Source organism: Kogia breviceps, chromosome 2 (assembly GCF_026419965.1).
Source record: "Kogia breviceps isolate mKogBre1 chromosome 2, mKogBre1 haplotype 1, whole genome shotgun sequence".
Taxonomy (NCBI): domain Eukaryota; kingdom Metazoa; phylum Chordata; class Mammalia; order Artiodactyla; family Physeteridae; genus Kogia; species Kogia breviceps.
In genome coordinates this window covers 128,330,046-128,346,351 of record NC_081311.1, presented here as the reverse complement: position 1 = coordinate 128,346,351, position 16,306 = coordinate 128,330,046, and positions in this window count along the sequence as shown.

Sequence of the window (16,306 nt, the reverse complement as noted above, 5' to 3'; positions counted from 1 at the left end):
TTCTATTCTAGCTGTTCAGTACTTGACTCCTGCAGTTCTCCTTTTTTGGATCAGCTTCAAATAACTTCATGGTTTTCCTTTTATTTTTCTTTGAGGATTCAATTTACAGTTCCAAGACTACCTACCTTTATCAACTGAAACTATTGCTGGGTTCCATGTCAATAATTTTTCACTAGCCCACAGGGACCATCTGGTCTAATGCCATGACTCTGCCATTTGTGCAGCTGCCTGCACACCTGTATGTTCTGATGCATCCTTTTATTATTTTCTGCTTTCCATTGCATGTTGTCAAAGGCCTGGGGACTGAATCTGTTTGAATTTTGTCTGTAGGGCTCTGAGCATTGAGCAGTGTGTGGCTTGGGAAACAGAAAACATTACCTTCAGCAAACTGGATTCATGGAGTCATGATGAATGGAAATGATGAGAGAGATTTGAATCCAGGACTGGGACTGGATTCCACATTCAACTCCTAGCTATGAAAGATTATTTTAAATGTTCTTACATTGAACTACCATTTCAATGCTTTGAGCTGAGACCTACTCACACAATGGTTATTTCCTTGTAAGTACTTGTTATTTATTTGCGTGAGCTGTTTAAATATTAAGAGTTTTTATATTGGCTTTTTAGAATTGCTCACGATACATTCTTACTCTTTAACATGTATTCCCTACTCTCTCTCTCTCTGTCTCTCTCTACACACACACACACACACACACACAGGTGATCATTTGAAAAATCAGGCCTTAAGGCTGGATCTATACTTGGCCAACATCTTCAAGGTCACTGATTTTACTTCTTCTCTCTGCTGTGCAGGAGCCAAAGAGAGTGAGTCATCAGGGTGAATAATGCCTCTGTAATACTACCAGATTGTGTTTGTCTCCACTTCAAAGCTCTTAGTTTTAACAGAATAGTATTTCTCCACCCGCCCACCCAAACAGCAGTCTGGATAGCTGAGAGGCAACAGTTAGATGAACAGTAGCATCATTTCCATAGGATGGACTATGTCCCACCGCACCCACGCCCCCCCCCCAAAAAAAAATGTAGCAGCACCCCTTACAGAAGTTCTCAGGCCAAATTATAGTCAGGTTTTGGCTGACTAGTGATTGCATCTCATCACCGTCTTTTCTCTTTCTTTCTCTCCTCCCTCTCTTTCTTCAGTCCTTCCCTCCCACCCTTCCTTCCTTCCTTTCCTTCTTTCTTCCTTTGTTTTCACCTCACCCAGGATTATAAATATGCCTTTCTTGATCAGTCTTCTGTCACTACTCATCCCTTTATCCCTTTACTTTCTTTCCATCCAAAAAAAGTTTGTGACTTTGAGTTTGTCAGGAAAGAAAGAAAGGAAAGAAAGGAAGGAAGGAAGGAAAGGAAGGAAGGAAAGGAAAGGAAGGAAGGAAAGGAAGGAAGGAAGAAGAAAGAAAGTTTTCATATCCTAGAATCTATTCCCATTTCCACAGCACCCTCATGACTCCTCTTGCAAGGACTCGTTACTTTAAGAGTCCTGTCTCTTTGGTGGAATTACAGTGCGGAGTGGCTATGATGGAAAGAATAATGGCAGAACTACCAGTATTGAGCTCCTAATCATGGTGCCAGGTACTTTATACACATATTTCATGAAATCCTCACAATTGAAGTAGCCTTATTATCTTTCACACACATGATTAAAGTGAGGTTCAGAGAGATTGAATAACTTGCCCAGGGTCACAGCCAGTAAGCAGAAAGGTAGATAATATCTAACTCTATATGGTGCCAAGATCTGTGATTTTTTTGCCCAGCTGCTTCATTGAGAGGGGAGATATTAACCAGTCTAGAGGTGTAGATTTTCCAAGCCATTCTTTTCTTGATGCTAATTTATAGAATAACTTGAAAGAAAACAATTTTCTTTGATCATTCCTATGTCAGTTCAGCCCAAAGCACCTCCTCATTGTTGCTGATGGTATTTAGGCTTATCCTTCTTACGGGAGACTAACATGTCTAAGATATTTTGCCAGTCCTCTTTCGTGTCCTACAGGTGCTAGTCAAAGTTCCTCTAGACCTAAGGTAATAATACAATTAATTAATCATTCAAACTGGAACACTTTTTTTTTTTTTTCTTTTGTGGTAAGCGGGCTTCTCACTGTTGTGGTCTCTCCCGTTGCGGAGCACAGGCTCCGGACGCACAAGCTCAGCGGCCATGGCTCACGGGCCCAGCCGCTCCGCGGCACGTGGGATCTTCCCGGACCGGGGCACGAACCCGCGTCCCCTGCATCGGCAGACGGACTCTCAACCACTGCGCCACCAGGGAAGCCCTTGGTTATAGTTTGTTGTAAGAGGATGGCCATTCATTCCAGTTTGCCTGTGGCAGCCCCAGAGTGCCCAGCATAGTTATTAAAGTACTTCTTTTCATTTTTAAAAGTGTCCCAGTTTGGGCTTCCCTGGTGGCGCAGTGGCTGAGAGTCCACCTGCCGTTGCGGGGGTCATGGGTTCATGCCCCGGTCCGGGAAGATCCCACATGCCGCACAGCGGCTGGGCCCGTGAGCCATGGCCGCTGAGCCTGCGCGTCCGGAGCCTGTGCTCCGCAACGGGAGAGGCCACAACAGTGAGAAGCCCGCGTACCGCAAAAAAAACCCACAAATAAACCCCCCAAAAAACTATAACCAAGCGAGTGTCTCCTGTGGACAAAGAGAGTATTGATGATGGTCCAACCTTAACTAAACCCTATGCAAAGCAAGAGAACAGAGGTATGGGGAAGAGAAGCTGGAACAAGCAGACCCAAAGCTCTGTCTCTCACAAGCAATTGCTGCATTTCTGGGCCTGGCTGTGTGTGGTGGGAGAGGGAGGGTAGCTGGAAATGACTCAAAATTAGAATGATCATTGTCCCTGTTGCTTTAGGAAGAGGTTCTACAATTTCAGTGTACTTAAGAATCACCATCATTTTAATTTAAAATTGGGATCCTTGAACTCCAGAACTTAGAGATGTTGAAACTGTAGTCTGAGGTGGGCCCAGGAAACTGCATTTTAACACCCCCCCACCCCCATAGGGATTTTGATCTAGGTAATTTATGAACTACCCTGGGAAGGAAAACAGTGTTCTCTGATGTAAAGTATCTGCATACTAACTCTACATGGGCACGGTGGCAGAGGAATTCCCTGCAGGACTTCGTAACAGGTTATTTACAACATGAAGATTTGTTCACAGGTAACGTCTGTTTGACCTGAATCACCGTTTGGATCAAATAATTTAAACCATGTTAACCTTATAATTACTTTCAACATAGATTCTCAGAGATTCTCAGCCATATATGTGTATATACATATACATATATATATATTCTCATTATCTTTATACTGAATTCAAAGAAGAGAGAGAACATGTTCCAAGTTTTCTGATAATCACTATAACAATAGTTGCCATTTATTGAGCAATGCTCTTGTGCCAGGCATTTATCTACATTACCTTGAATACCAACACCCTCAGAAGTAAGTTGTGCTAGCTCTTTTATAGATGATGGACCCCTGGCTCGGAGAAGGTGACTTGCCTGAGGTGTTGCATCTAGTACCTGGCAGACCTGCCAATTGATACCAGATCAGCTGCCTCGCCCTTGAAATATTTAGTGAACTCAAAAGCACTGTGTGAGCACTGAAAAATACTTGTTGAAAGACCACATCATGCATGTGAGCTAGCATGATCTACTGCAAGAAGAATTCCTAGACAGAGTAAAAACTTGAATGGTGACTTTGAAAAATGCTGAGGCATCGCTTTGATATAAAAAGGCAGGATAAAGCCGATTCTCAGTCAACATTTGGGAAACTTGGGGGTACAGCTCACTGTTTTCCAGGCTGGCCTCTGGATTTATTTCTCCTTTGTTGGCTGTGCTGCTGCTATGCTCTTTATTCATATTTTCAAGGAAACACAAGTAAAGCGACTGTTCTTTCACTGCGCTCCCATCCCATAGTCAGCCTGTTCTTCCAAGTACCACGGGCTGGTTCCATACGCAGCATGTCTTGTCGAAGGGCTGGTGGCAGCTGCAAGTTGGTGTGTGACACATTGAGTAGTCATATTTTTCTTCTCTGTGGCCCTCCAAAGCCCTTTCCAACATAACTTTTCCCCATCTGTTCTCGTTTGCACTGCATAATAGGGGACAGGTTTTGGAACTTGGGATTCAAAAAACATTAAGAGAAAATAAAAATGAGATGGAATTTGAGTAGAAAGAAACTCACTGGCTCCTCCCTCCCCCTCCTCAGTTACTGGGATCATTACCAGGGTATTAAATTGATCAAGGTTTTCCTCTAGTCGATTCTCTTTATGTGGTAGTGGGGAAATGTGAGAGCATTTTAAAATCTCTTTAAACTGTCTGCATAGCAATGAGATAGACAGCATGGCCGAGTCATTAGCAGATACAGCATTGCCCAGTACCTGACTTAAAGTTTTCCCCCATTTGCTTAGAATCTCTAATAAGTTGCATTAATTGCCTCATGCCTCAGGTTCCTCCCCTATAAAACTGAATGCGTGATGTGAATTTTAGAATACTTAGAGACAGGGTTTTCTAAAGTGCTGTAAGCCCACCTCTGTGCGTGCAATAAATGATTTTGGAGATGATACAAACATCATTAAATTTTAAAAGTAATAAATTTCTTCTAACATACACTAGGAAAAAAACTGCACATGGCACAATATACCCATGATTTCACAGATATTTTTGCATAGGATGAGGCTAAACGAGGCATTTAAGTTTTTAAAGTGAACAAATTTAAAGAAGAATATTCAGCAAATAATAATAAAAGTGAATATGGCAAAACAAAAAAAGTACAAGCTTAGCGGCTTAGGAAGCAACGAGCAGTTGTTCTTTTATCCTTTATGTTCATTTTAGGAAAACCTTTATTGTGTGGGCCTCAGGTTCCCAATGTTGGATGAATTGCACTGTCATCATCAGTCTAGCAGGGGCTTCTAATCCTTTTGAGATCAGCCCTCTTTGAGAATCTCAGTCAAGTTATGGATTTCCCCTGAAAATGTGTATTACCATATACAAACTCACTTCTGCATATAATTTCTTGGTTTTCAAGACCACCTGGAGTCCATCTTTGGACTCCTGGAGATTGGGGGCACATAAATTCAAGGTTGTGTCCACTTGCTTGACAACCTCATTCTCTGTTTTCTTAAGTTCACAGGTCAGTTGAGCCTTTAAGCCACACCTTCTATATTTCTTCAAGGAACACCATCTTCCTTCACTGCCTGCCCAGGGCAAAGCTAGCCAGCCTGCTAACTACAGTCATGTAGATAGTACAGAAAATAGCCTCTCTCTTCCCTCTCTCCCCACTTTTAAAAAAATCAGAAATAATACAGAAAGTTCCATAGTTGAGACATGTTATTTTTTGCCCCAAGCCAGACCAATCAGTGTCTTTCCATTTTCCATCAGAACTTGGAAAGAGAGGTGCATGATATGAAACTCAGGAAAGGGTCCTTATTTGTTAATTCTGCAGAGAAGCGTGCCAGGTATCAGAGAGGTGATCTGTAAATGCTTTTGATGATACTGATCCCTTCAGCAAACTCCTTTGGAGCTGAAAATGCTCTGTTTTAGTAAATTACTTCCATAACCCATTTTCCACCCTCTTCTCCAAATATCCAGTTATTTGTGAGAAAGCCGGTGGTAATATTACTGAGAAGAGTAATGGTGATCACCTGCACTTAATGAACATATCCCAAGCACTGTACCTTCTGCACTGCGGGTTATATATATCCCTCATTTAATATCCTCAGCTCCCTCGTGAGGCAGGTGGTATTATCTTCTCCATTTCACAGATGAGGAAACTGAGGTTATAGAGTCAGAAAGTGCTAGAACCAGTAATCAGAACCAGGACTGCCTCACTCCAGACCTAGCAGTTTTTTCTTCTAAACTCTGAACTTTTTCCTTTTCAAAAGTAGTGAAACATCTTATCCTGTCCCTGTCTTTCTATTGTTTCCATCCTCCCCCATCCTGCCATCTCCAAGAATTTTTGTCCAATTATACTAGCCAATATAGATGTATATCTCTCCTTTTTAAACTCAAATGGTAGCATATGATCCAATTTCCTGAACTTTGCTCCCCCCCCACCCCAGTTACCACTATATTGAGGAGCTCAGTTCATAGCAATACATTAAGAATTTCCTTATTCTTTTTAAAACTTCGTAGTGGCTTATTATAAGTATGTATCATAATTTAGGGACTCACCTTGCATTTTTACATATAGCACTGCAACGAAAACCTTGCACATACATCACTTCACAGTTGGGTGGGTATATGTGCGGGAAACGGTCCTAGAATGGAATTGCAGGGTCAAAGGGCGTGGGCATTTGTAATTTTGCAATATAATGTCAAATTGCCCTTCACAGACCTTGTACCAACTTCCAATTTGACCATAATGCATGAGGGTAACTAATAGTATTCTTGATAATTTCACGTTCTTTTTCTACTCCCACATTATGTAAGTTTCATCTTCTGTAAAATGTCTCAAATTATTTCAGTAAAAGAAAAACATAAGGCTTACACTTAGTTTCTGCTCCCTGGTCACATACACACATATACAGAATTTTTCCTGTTGCACGTTTTCACCTACTGTGCTTAGAGCTCCCCCTAACTTCCAAAGGAAGCTCAGAGGATACACGGTTTAAGGAGTGACTCTCAGCAAGTTAGTCCTGGTGGACCACCCAGCCAGCAGATGGTTGATCTCCAGGCCACTTACCACTAAGCCTTTCCGGGAGTTTCCAGTACCATCTTTTTCCTCCCTATCCCCAACCATCTCTCCCCTCAGTCCACTGTCAGGCATGCCCACCACAAAGCCCCCTGACTCCAGCCTTCCTAGTGGACCAGTTCCATCTTTGCTGCATTGCCACTCTATTTCTTCTTCACATTTCTTTGGGAGGTTAATGGCTTCGTGGAAATCTAAAACAGCCCCTCTTCAGGAAGTGGTAAAGTCTCTTGGAATAATGGAAACCAGCCTTGAAAGAGCTCTTGAATTCATCAGCATTTTCAATTAATTATAAACCTTAGAGAAGTAATGATATGCATAAAAATTCAAGATGGTAGAGTGAGCAGTGACCAAAACCTGGTAAATTAATATGGATACTGTAACCTTTAAGTATGAACAATAAAAAAAAAAATCTAAAGGACACACAGAAGCACCTTCCTCCATCTCTCTTCTTCACAAATTCACATCCCTTTTCTTCCTTTAAATTACTTTTAGATATCAATTATGTAGCAAAGAAGAAGACCCAGAAGCGGAAGAGCCAGAACTGCTCCTCTTCCTAGTAATAAGGCTTTGTCTTCACAGGTACTCAAGTTCAGTTCAGAAACTTTCAAACGTGGATTTAAAGGCTTTTGTGAGTCAACAGTTAGTGAATAACACAAAATGGGCCTTTATTAATAAGCATATTCTGTTCATTATAAAGAAATGAAAGCCTCAGAATAATTTGCCAAATGTTTAAAGAGAAAACAAAAAACAATGTGGTAAACATATCAGGACTTGATGAGCTGTCTAGGTAATTGGTTGTTTCTATGCACCTGGTTCCAAAGACAATATTTAATGTGTAATCTGTTTCATTTTGCTTGGGGAAGTAAGTGTAACTCTACCCCCTGGATCACATCTGCATTAAAATTAGGGGAGGCAGTCTTGTTTCAGTGAGTGGAAATTTATGCACATGAGTTGTCTTTTACATGGAGACAGCAATTATACCCCTAGAAATGCAGTCTGTGGGAGAAAATGACATATTCAATGCTGGGGAACAAAAGCCTAATGCGAAGGGGACATTAACAAGGTTGGGAACCCCTTCCCAACAATTAACATGATCATTTACAAAATCTGCAATGTATAAAATTATTTTAAAAACATGTTTTTCAAAACAATGTGTTTTTTCTCCTTCCTTCTCAAAAAAAAAAGAAAGAAAGAAAGAAAGAAAAACAGATTCAGCAGCAACCATGCAGAATCTATTCCACTGTTACACATATTTTTAAATTGCTTCAGATATATTTAAGGACTGAAATAAACAAACTCCAGAGAGTGGTAGGTGACCCCTGGTTTAACAGCCTTATAAGGACTGAGGGGAAAATGTGGCCAAGAATTTTTCATTTTCATGTGAGGAAGTTGTGGTGTTTGAAAGTAACAATTCCTAATCAGAGTTCTTGAACTCAGGAAGATTGCATACAGCATATGCAAATAAAAGGCTTTATTAGCTAAAATTAGTTTTAAAAAAATGATTTGTTGGTTGACTTATTAAAAAGGACAAAGCTGGAGCCATTAAAATGGATTTAAGTTTTTGTTTCTTCTCTCCATCTTCTCTGGAGACTGCAAGAAAGGGATGAGGGAAGATATGTTTTTGGCCCTCAGAACATATGAACTACTAATGATCACATTTTATCTCATGTACTAATTGTATCACCAGTAGAAAATTACAAGCCCTGCTTAACTAAAATAGGTTTTTGTAAATCAATTTGTTTTGAGGTTTTCTAAGTTTTTAATGCCTGATCTTAATTTTTGGTGCATTTTTGTTTGAATAGTTTTGCTTCAAATTCAAAGCACTAGTACTTTTTATTAATCTGCTATGAGTTTTTATTTTATTTTGATTTTTGATAACTTAAGTCTTTCAATTAGTTTTGGTATATTTTCCGAAAGTAACATTTATAGAGCAACTTCAATGGGCCAGGCATTGGGGAAATGCGAGCTGCAAATTCTAAATCCTGACTAACTTTTAGAAAATAGTAGGAATTTTAAATGTGAATAAACATAGAAGAAATAAAGTTTAAAATGTTTCCAATACTTTCTGAACCACTAGAACATTGAAATCATAGATACTGTAAAACAGCATGATAACATGATATATGGGAAAGGGCATGATAGAATGGGGTTAGGAGCTCTGAATTCTACTGTATATTGATTAACTACGTCTTTTGGGGGAATTCACTCAAGTTCTTTAAGCCTCTATTTCTTCTACAGTTCAAAAGTTAAAATGGAGGTGGAGCCCATTGACCTGGTCTCCTCAACAGATCAATGGCATCAGCATCACCACCGCCACCACCACCAAGAACAAAAATGGGTGGGGTTGGGGTAGGGAGGGAGGACTAAATGTTCTCAAAATTAGAAGAGACTTAATAAAAGGCCAAACAACTAAATGATACAAGCAGGTATTGTCTGGGTCCTGATTTGATGAAAGACCTTTCTGAGAAAATCTAGGCAATTAGAATCTGAACTGGGGATGGACCAAGTAATCATTAATTTTGTTAGGTATGTTAGTGGCATTACGGTTGGGTAAGAAAATGTCTATATGTTTTAGAGATGCTTGCTGAAATCTGTAGGAATGGAATGATATGATGGCTGAAGTTTACTTCTAAATAAGACCCCCTCCCACCGGCCAAAAAAAAAGGGGGCATGGGAAGTAGATGAATCAAGTCTGGCCTAATCTTGATCATTGTTCGACCTGGTGATAGGTATATGGGGTTCATTATTCTATTTTTTTTCTTTTATGTTTATGATTGAAAGTTTTCATTAAAAAGTAACCATAACATCATGAAATCCTCAAAAAAACAGGAAAAAGAACAAGAAAAGTGGAGTTGTACTAAATTTCTCTAAATTCTTTTCAAAATAGAAAACCCCATCATTCTATTTCAAAGTCTGAACAATGACCACTGTAAAAATATAAAGCAATTTTTGTTTTGATTTTCAAAATCAAATAGTATTTAATTAAGGCTGTGTTCTGATTATTACATTTCACTGGTACCTAATACATAACTAACTGAAAATCAAGTAGAAGCAGACAATTCACAGTAGAACTTCTGATGAACGTTTGATTTGTCCGCAAATCTTTGCTTGATTTGTCAACAGGGAACCCCGACCTTTAGCAGCAATAGAGTAAGCTTTTCTAAATCGAAAGCTCATCTCAGCTCTTTGAGAGATTGTATGGAATGGCCTTTGCTGTGTGTTCACTCAGATCAATAAATTGCCTTTTTCCTCTCTCTTCACCAAATGGGTTACTTGGCCATTTTCTGTCTAGGAATAATCGCTGTCATCAATACTTTTTCCTTGCTGTTTGTGTATTTCTTTTCCCTTCCAAGGTCCTGAAGAGATTCAAATGTTTTCACATCCCACATGTTGAAACTCCAGTTTCTTAGCTGTGATCAGTATAACATCTTTAGCTGCTAAAGAATGATACCTTTGCTTTCTTCATTCCACATTGGATCTCTGTGTTAGAAACTGGAGGATTTGGTAACCTTTTGTATTCTGTGGTGAAGCACCGGGAGGAACTGAGTCATAGTGAATCTTCAGACTGTTAATTAACACAACATTGTGAATCAACTATACTACAGTAAAAGAAAGTTAATATCACACACACAAAAATTCAGACTGTGCATTGGCTTAAAAACTCATGTTTGGGGGCTTCCCTGGTGGCGCAGTGGTTGAGAGTCTGCCTGCCAATGCAGGGGACACGGGTTCGTGCTCCGGTCTGGGAAGATCCCACCCACATGCCGCGGAGCGGCTGGGCCCGTGAGCCATGGCCGCTGAGCCTGCGCGTCCGTAGCTTGTGCTCCGCAATGGGAGAGGCCACAACAGTGAGAGGCCCGCGTACCGCAAAAAAATAAAAAACTCATGTTTGTCAAAAAGAAAAATGGAGTGCAACTTGAGTGCATTTTCTATATCCTAGTATATTAGGCCCAGTGTTGATGTTACCTTTTACAGGGTTGGGTGAACTTGGCTGAACACAAGTTACCGGGCAACGTAGGAAAATCAAAGCTTATTAAAAGTTTTTTATGTTATTGGTAGTAAATACAGTCTTATTTTGGGAGCTTTAGAATGAAATTGTTGAACTGTTTTATCCAACTGCAAGGAACTTCAAAGAAGTTAGCAATTTCTTAAGTAAAATAGGAAAGAGTCCCCGTAAAGAAAGGCAGCCAGTCCCATTGCAAAAATGTGAGAAATAATAAGTGGAAACCAAGTCAATCTTTAAAAGTTGTTTATAGATTGGAATTTCTACCTGGTCAATGCTCAGCAGGAAAGAAAAATAGAAAGCTCTTTATACTCTTATCAATAAAAATAACACTAACATTCCAATGGAATAATAGGTAAAGGGCATTAACTGAAAAGAAAATTAGAAAAATACAAACAGTTGATATATTTATGAGCAAGGTACAACCTCATTAGCAATCAAGAGGATGCAAATTAAAACATACAAGTTTTTAAATTTCCAAATTGGCAAGGATAATAGAGGGTGTGGTGACAAAGACAGCGAAGGGTATGGTGAGATGGACAAGCTACTGGAAGCAGTTCAAATTACTTAGCAATTGGAAATATGATCTAGATTCTTACTTTGAGGAACCTATCCTAAGGGAATGATGAGATGCTGTAAAAGGTTGTGGTCTATCCATAGGCTTAAATCAGTCAAAAAAATCATACTCAGAGAATATCTAATGACTTGGGAAAATGCTAATAATATAACTAAGACAAGTAGGAGAAAACTATGCTTATTTCCTTGTAATATATAAATATGCACAGAAAAGATCAAGAGAAAATTATCCAAAATTTATATCTATTTATATCAGAAATAGTAAAATTAAGTGATTTTATCTCCTTTGAAATACTTTTCTCTATTTCCTCTGTATAGTTTCATAGTGAATATTGAATTATTTTAATTTACTTTCTAATAGATTTGTTTATTTTTATTATAACAATACCAATTACTTTAAAATTTTTAGGAAATACAACATAAAGAATAAAAAGTGTAAATATGGTGAGCTAATGTGTACAGGGTATCTTTTGGAGGTAATGAAAATGTTTTCAAATTGATTGTAGTGATGATGGCTGTAAAACTCCGTGAATATACTAAAAACCATTGAATTGTACACTCAAATGGGTTAAATGGGTTAATTGTATGGTATGTGACTTTAACCTCAATAAACTTGCCTTAAAAACCAAAAAAGTATAAATATCACCTGCATTGCCAAGATTACCACCGACAGCATCTTATTCCATATCTTCCAAACTCATTTCTGTGCCTCATACATATCTGTTTAAAAATTAAAAATCAGATCATACCATGCATATCATTTAAAAAGCATTTTTAATTACAACATGTGTAACTTTTTTTTTTTTCATGTGTAACTTTCTAATCAGAAAGTATAAAGGGACCTAAAGGTGATTAGGACAGCCGAGAGTTCCGAATCCAGCCTTACCTTAAGGAGTTGTGAGACCTTGAGGAATCACATGACTTTTCAGCAATAAACTTTTTCCTTGTAAAAGGCAGAGCTGGGACTAGATGAGATTTTGGTCCCTTCCAGTCTTAGACTTCTGTGAATCTATGCTTACTTGAATGGGGGAACAATAACAGTAGTAAAACTTGTAATTACTTCGTTGTAATAGCAAAGACTATTTAACAGTAGGGCCTAGTATTATTGATATGGTGATAAAGGAAGCAAAGGAGAGAAGAGTGCACAGTGTATAGTTTCATATGTCTATATGTTTCTGTAAGGAAGCATTAAGAGGGTGGGTGGCTGGGAAAATGGTGATTCTGGAATTTACTGTTTGTTATACAATATATCCTTTTGTATTTGAATACTTTGTATCTTTTTTTAAAAACAAAATAATTATTAGGGGAAAAATCTTGTTAACAAAGGAGTACAGATATCTTGGGTGTAATGATAAATGACATCAGGCAAACTTGTCACTCACTCCTTTGCTTAAACCCCTTTGATCACTTCCCTGGCTCTGTTCTGTGAGACCTGCATGAATGGGCTGGGCCACCTCAGTCTTCTCTGGTCACACGCTCCTTTCACTCCAGTCCCACTGGCCTTCTGTTAGTTCCTAGAGAATCTTAAGCTCTTCGTTCCCCCAAAATGTCAAACACAGCATCAACAATTTCAGATAATAAGCTTCTTAGTAATTCTAACTTGAGTCGTGGAATTTTGAAACTGAGAGACCTCTGAAATGCAATTCACCCCTCACTTTCCACCTGAGGAGAAGGCAGGCTGAAGCTAGGCTCTGCAATCTGAAGTTACCTGCCTAAGGTCACATAGCTAGTCCTTGCTATATGTAATTAACCTTACTTAGCAGCTGATCTCTGGAGTTTCATTAAACAAAAGTAGGTTAATAAAAAGGAAGCCTTTGGATTTTAGATATTGGTAGAGTAGGGCTACACTAGGACTTGGAAAATTAATTTGATTTCTTATCCATTAAAATGTCTTCATGATGCCAGTGTTCGGAGAGACCAGTCAGGCAAAGGAATGTTCCTTAAAAACAAAAAGCTACTGTAATGCTGGATTCTACTAAGAACTACACAGTTATATTCAAAATATATTTGTTTAACCTGAGGAAGGAATTAATTTGGTTGTCCTGAGGGCATTCATCCAGGAGAGTAGCTTTTAAAAATCCACATCTCTACAATGTAGCAAAATTAACCATAGTTAAGCAAATTAGAAACTCAGGCAGCTTCAGAATGTGTGCAAGACCGAGGACAGGGCTGATGGGCATCTAGCCCTCAAGGTTGCAAGGAAATGAGTCACAAAGAGACTGAGATGCAGGCAAAGAATGAGACAAGGCTCTGAGGCCTCTGGGAAAGTTTCTTCTGAAAGATATGGACCTACCAACAGAGCACAGAAATGCCTAATTTGAATTCTATTCTCTAATTCCTAACTCCCGCTTCACACATATAAGTCCATATACATTCCTCACCAGTTAGGTTTGTTCCATGATCGTCAGACCCTTTAAAAATATATGCTTTCTATTTTTATAATGATTATTCTTGCTTATGAAAGTAATATAGAAAACTTACAACACACAGACATGTGTAAAGAAGAAAATAAGTCAACCCTATCCATGATTCAAAGATAATTACCACACATCTGAAATAATTTCCTTCTAGTCTTTCATCTTTGTGTATATGTGAGTGTGAGGGATTTGTGTGTTTATAAGGGTCGTGGAATTGGAATATTATCTTTGTATCCTATTTTTTCAACTTCTGCTTTATTTTTGGCATTTCCAAAATTATTAGATGATGGTCATTGTTTTATATAAACCTTTGTGTGATTGATGATTATTTTCATAGAATAAATTCCTGAAATGGGATTAAAGTATCAGGGTATAAATATTTTTAAGGTATTTGATACATATCATTTAATTATCTTCAAGAAACTGCTTTCCAGTTTACACTCTCCACAGCAACTGAATGTCCTTTAAAAGTCAATCTTACCAACAGATAAGATGCTCAATTGCTGACAAATTGTAGAAAACATTTTATTTCAGTTTTGTTTGCACTACCCTTTCAATTTTTAGAGTAAACTTTTCCCTAATGTTCATATGTAAAATTTATTTTTCCTTGTGTGTTATGACATCTACCCAACTTTCTATTAAAACGTACATTTTGTTGATTGATAAGTTTTAAAAAATATATTAAAGATTTTAACCTTTTGAGTATATGTTGTAAGTAGCTTCACTACTTGGCTCCCCCCGCCCTCTTTTATTTGTTTGCTTGTTCCCTAAGACATTTTAAGGAAAAAAATTTACCTAGTCAAGCCAACCAATCTTTTTTATTTCTTCCATAGCTTTTATTTAGAGAGTCCTTTCTGGGTATTCCCTGGCGGTCCAGTGGTTAAGAATTGGCATTTTCACTGCTGTGGGCCTGGTCTGGGATCCTTCAAGCCCTGTGGTGCAACCAAAAAAAAAAAAAGTCATTTTCTCATCCAAAGGTATCTACCTATATTTGCTTTGAGTTAATTTATAATTTAAAATATGTTTAACTCTTTATTCCTTCTGGAAATATTTTCAGGAACGGTGTGAGAAGATGCAATAAGAGGATTTTGTCCAAGTGCCTCAACATTGTTTAATGAATAATCTTTCCTTTCTGCAATTGTTTTGTAATGCCTCTTTTATCATATGGTTGGCTCATAGCCACACACTGGTTTGCATGTAACCTGCTGTGCCAGGAATCACTGGATTCCTATCCCAAGTGGGAAGTGGCTGTAGCTCCCACAGTTCTCTGAATATGGTGGATGGCCAATAAAGTCTTGTATGAAATGAACAATTAACGAGTCATTCATACACCTGGGAAAGTTTAACTGGAAGATAAACAAGTGTCTGTTCTAACTGGTTAAACGTTTACCTTTTGAGGAAAAGGTTGCCAGTCCTGATAGGACTTTTAGTGACCCTTTCAGGTTATGATTTCCCATCCACCTCTTACTGTTCTGATCCAGTCATTTCAGTCTTTGGAACATAATATTGGTTTCTTATGGGCCTCAGTATTAGGACTCAATTCTAGATCTCAGGGTCTTTTAATTCATCATTCGCCACGAATAGTTATGATGCAGCTTCGTCAGTATTTCTCACACTTGAGTAATGTATGGACACCTTCAAAAGGAAAAAAATTCCATGGACCTTCAGTGATGGCTTAACTAATCTTTATAAAATTTCATTTAAATAAACTTCATGTTCTTTATAGATACATAGCAAAAAAGGGTAGTGGAATCATGGTTGCATGGTAGACATTTATATGATCCAGAATATGCATCATATTAATTACTTTAATATGGCATTAATTTCTTTTAAAAATATTGTAACTGAAGCAAAACAACAAATTTCTTAGAGAACTTGGAGATCCCCTAAGAGTATGTGTCCTAGTTCCAGTCTAACAAAACAGAAATGGGAGAATTTGTTTTACCATAACCACATCCAGCCCTCAAACTGTGCACTTTTTCTAAGTAGTTTGGATGCCTACCCAGCCTTCAATGCTCAACTTAAATGTGAATGACCACTCAACCAGATGTAAACTAATCTCCATATGCTTGTAACCATTACACAACTGTACAACCAAAACTAAATATGAACAAAACTGTAAAACCAGTGTTTCAAATAACTTTATTTAATAAGACAGATGATATTGTCTTACTGAACAAAAATGTCTGCTTGCATTGTAAACATGGTACTATTGCCTGCTGGGAGCAGAGATTTTTTTTGGTTCTACATGCCCAAATCAAATGAACAGACTTATCAGAATTTGTTTGTTCATTCCTTCAACCATTAATCTTTTTCTTCCAGAAACCTCTAGAAATTGAACTGCAGCACATCAATCCATCATGATTCTCATCAACACCAGCTCTCAAACATCCCACCAATATACTTCTAAAGAATTTGCTTGTAAAAGTTGATAATATATAACTAAGCTGAAATTTGCTTTATAGGTTTTAATAAGCCATGTTCCTTTACACGATTATGAAAGGAAAACACTCTGGGAGCCAAAAAGAAATGGCTTTAAGATGAGAGAAAATCACTCACTGTAGTTGCTTAGATATTTTAAATGAAATCATTTCTAAAAATTATA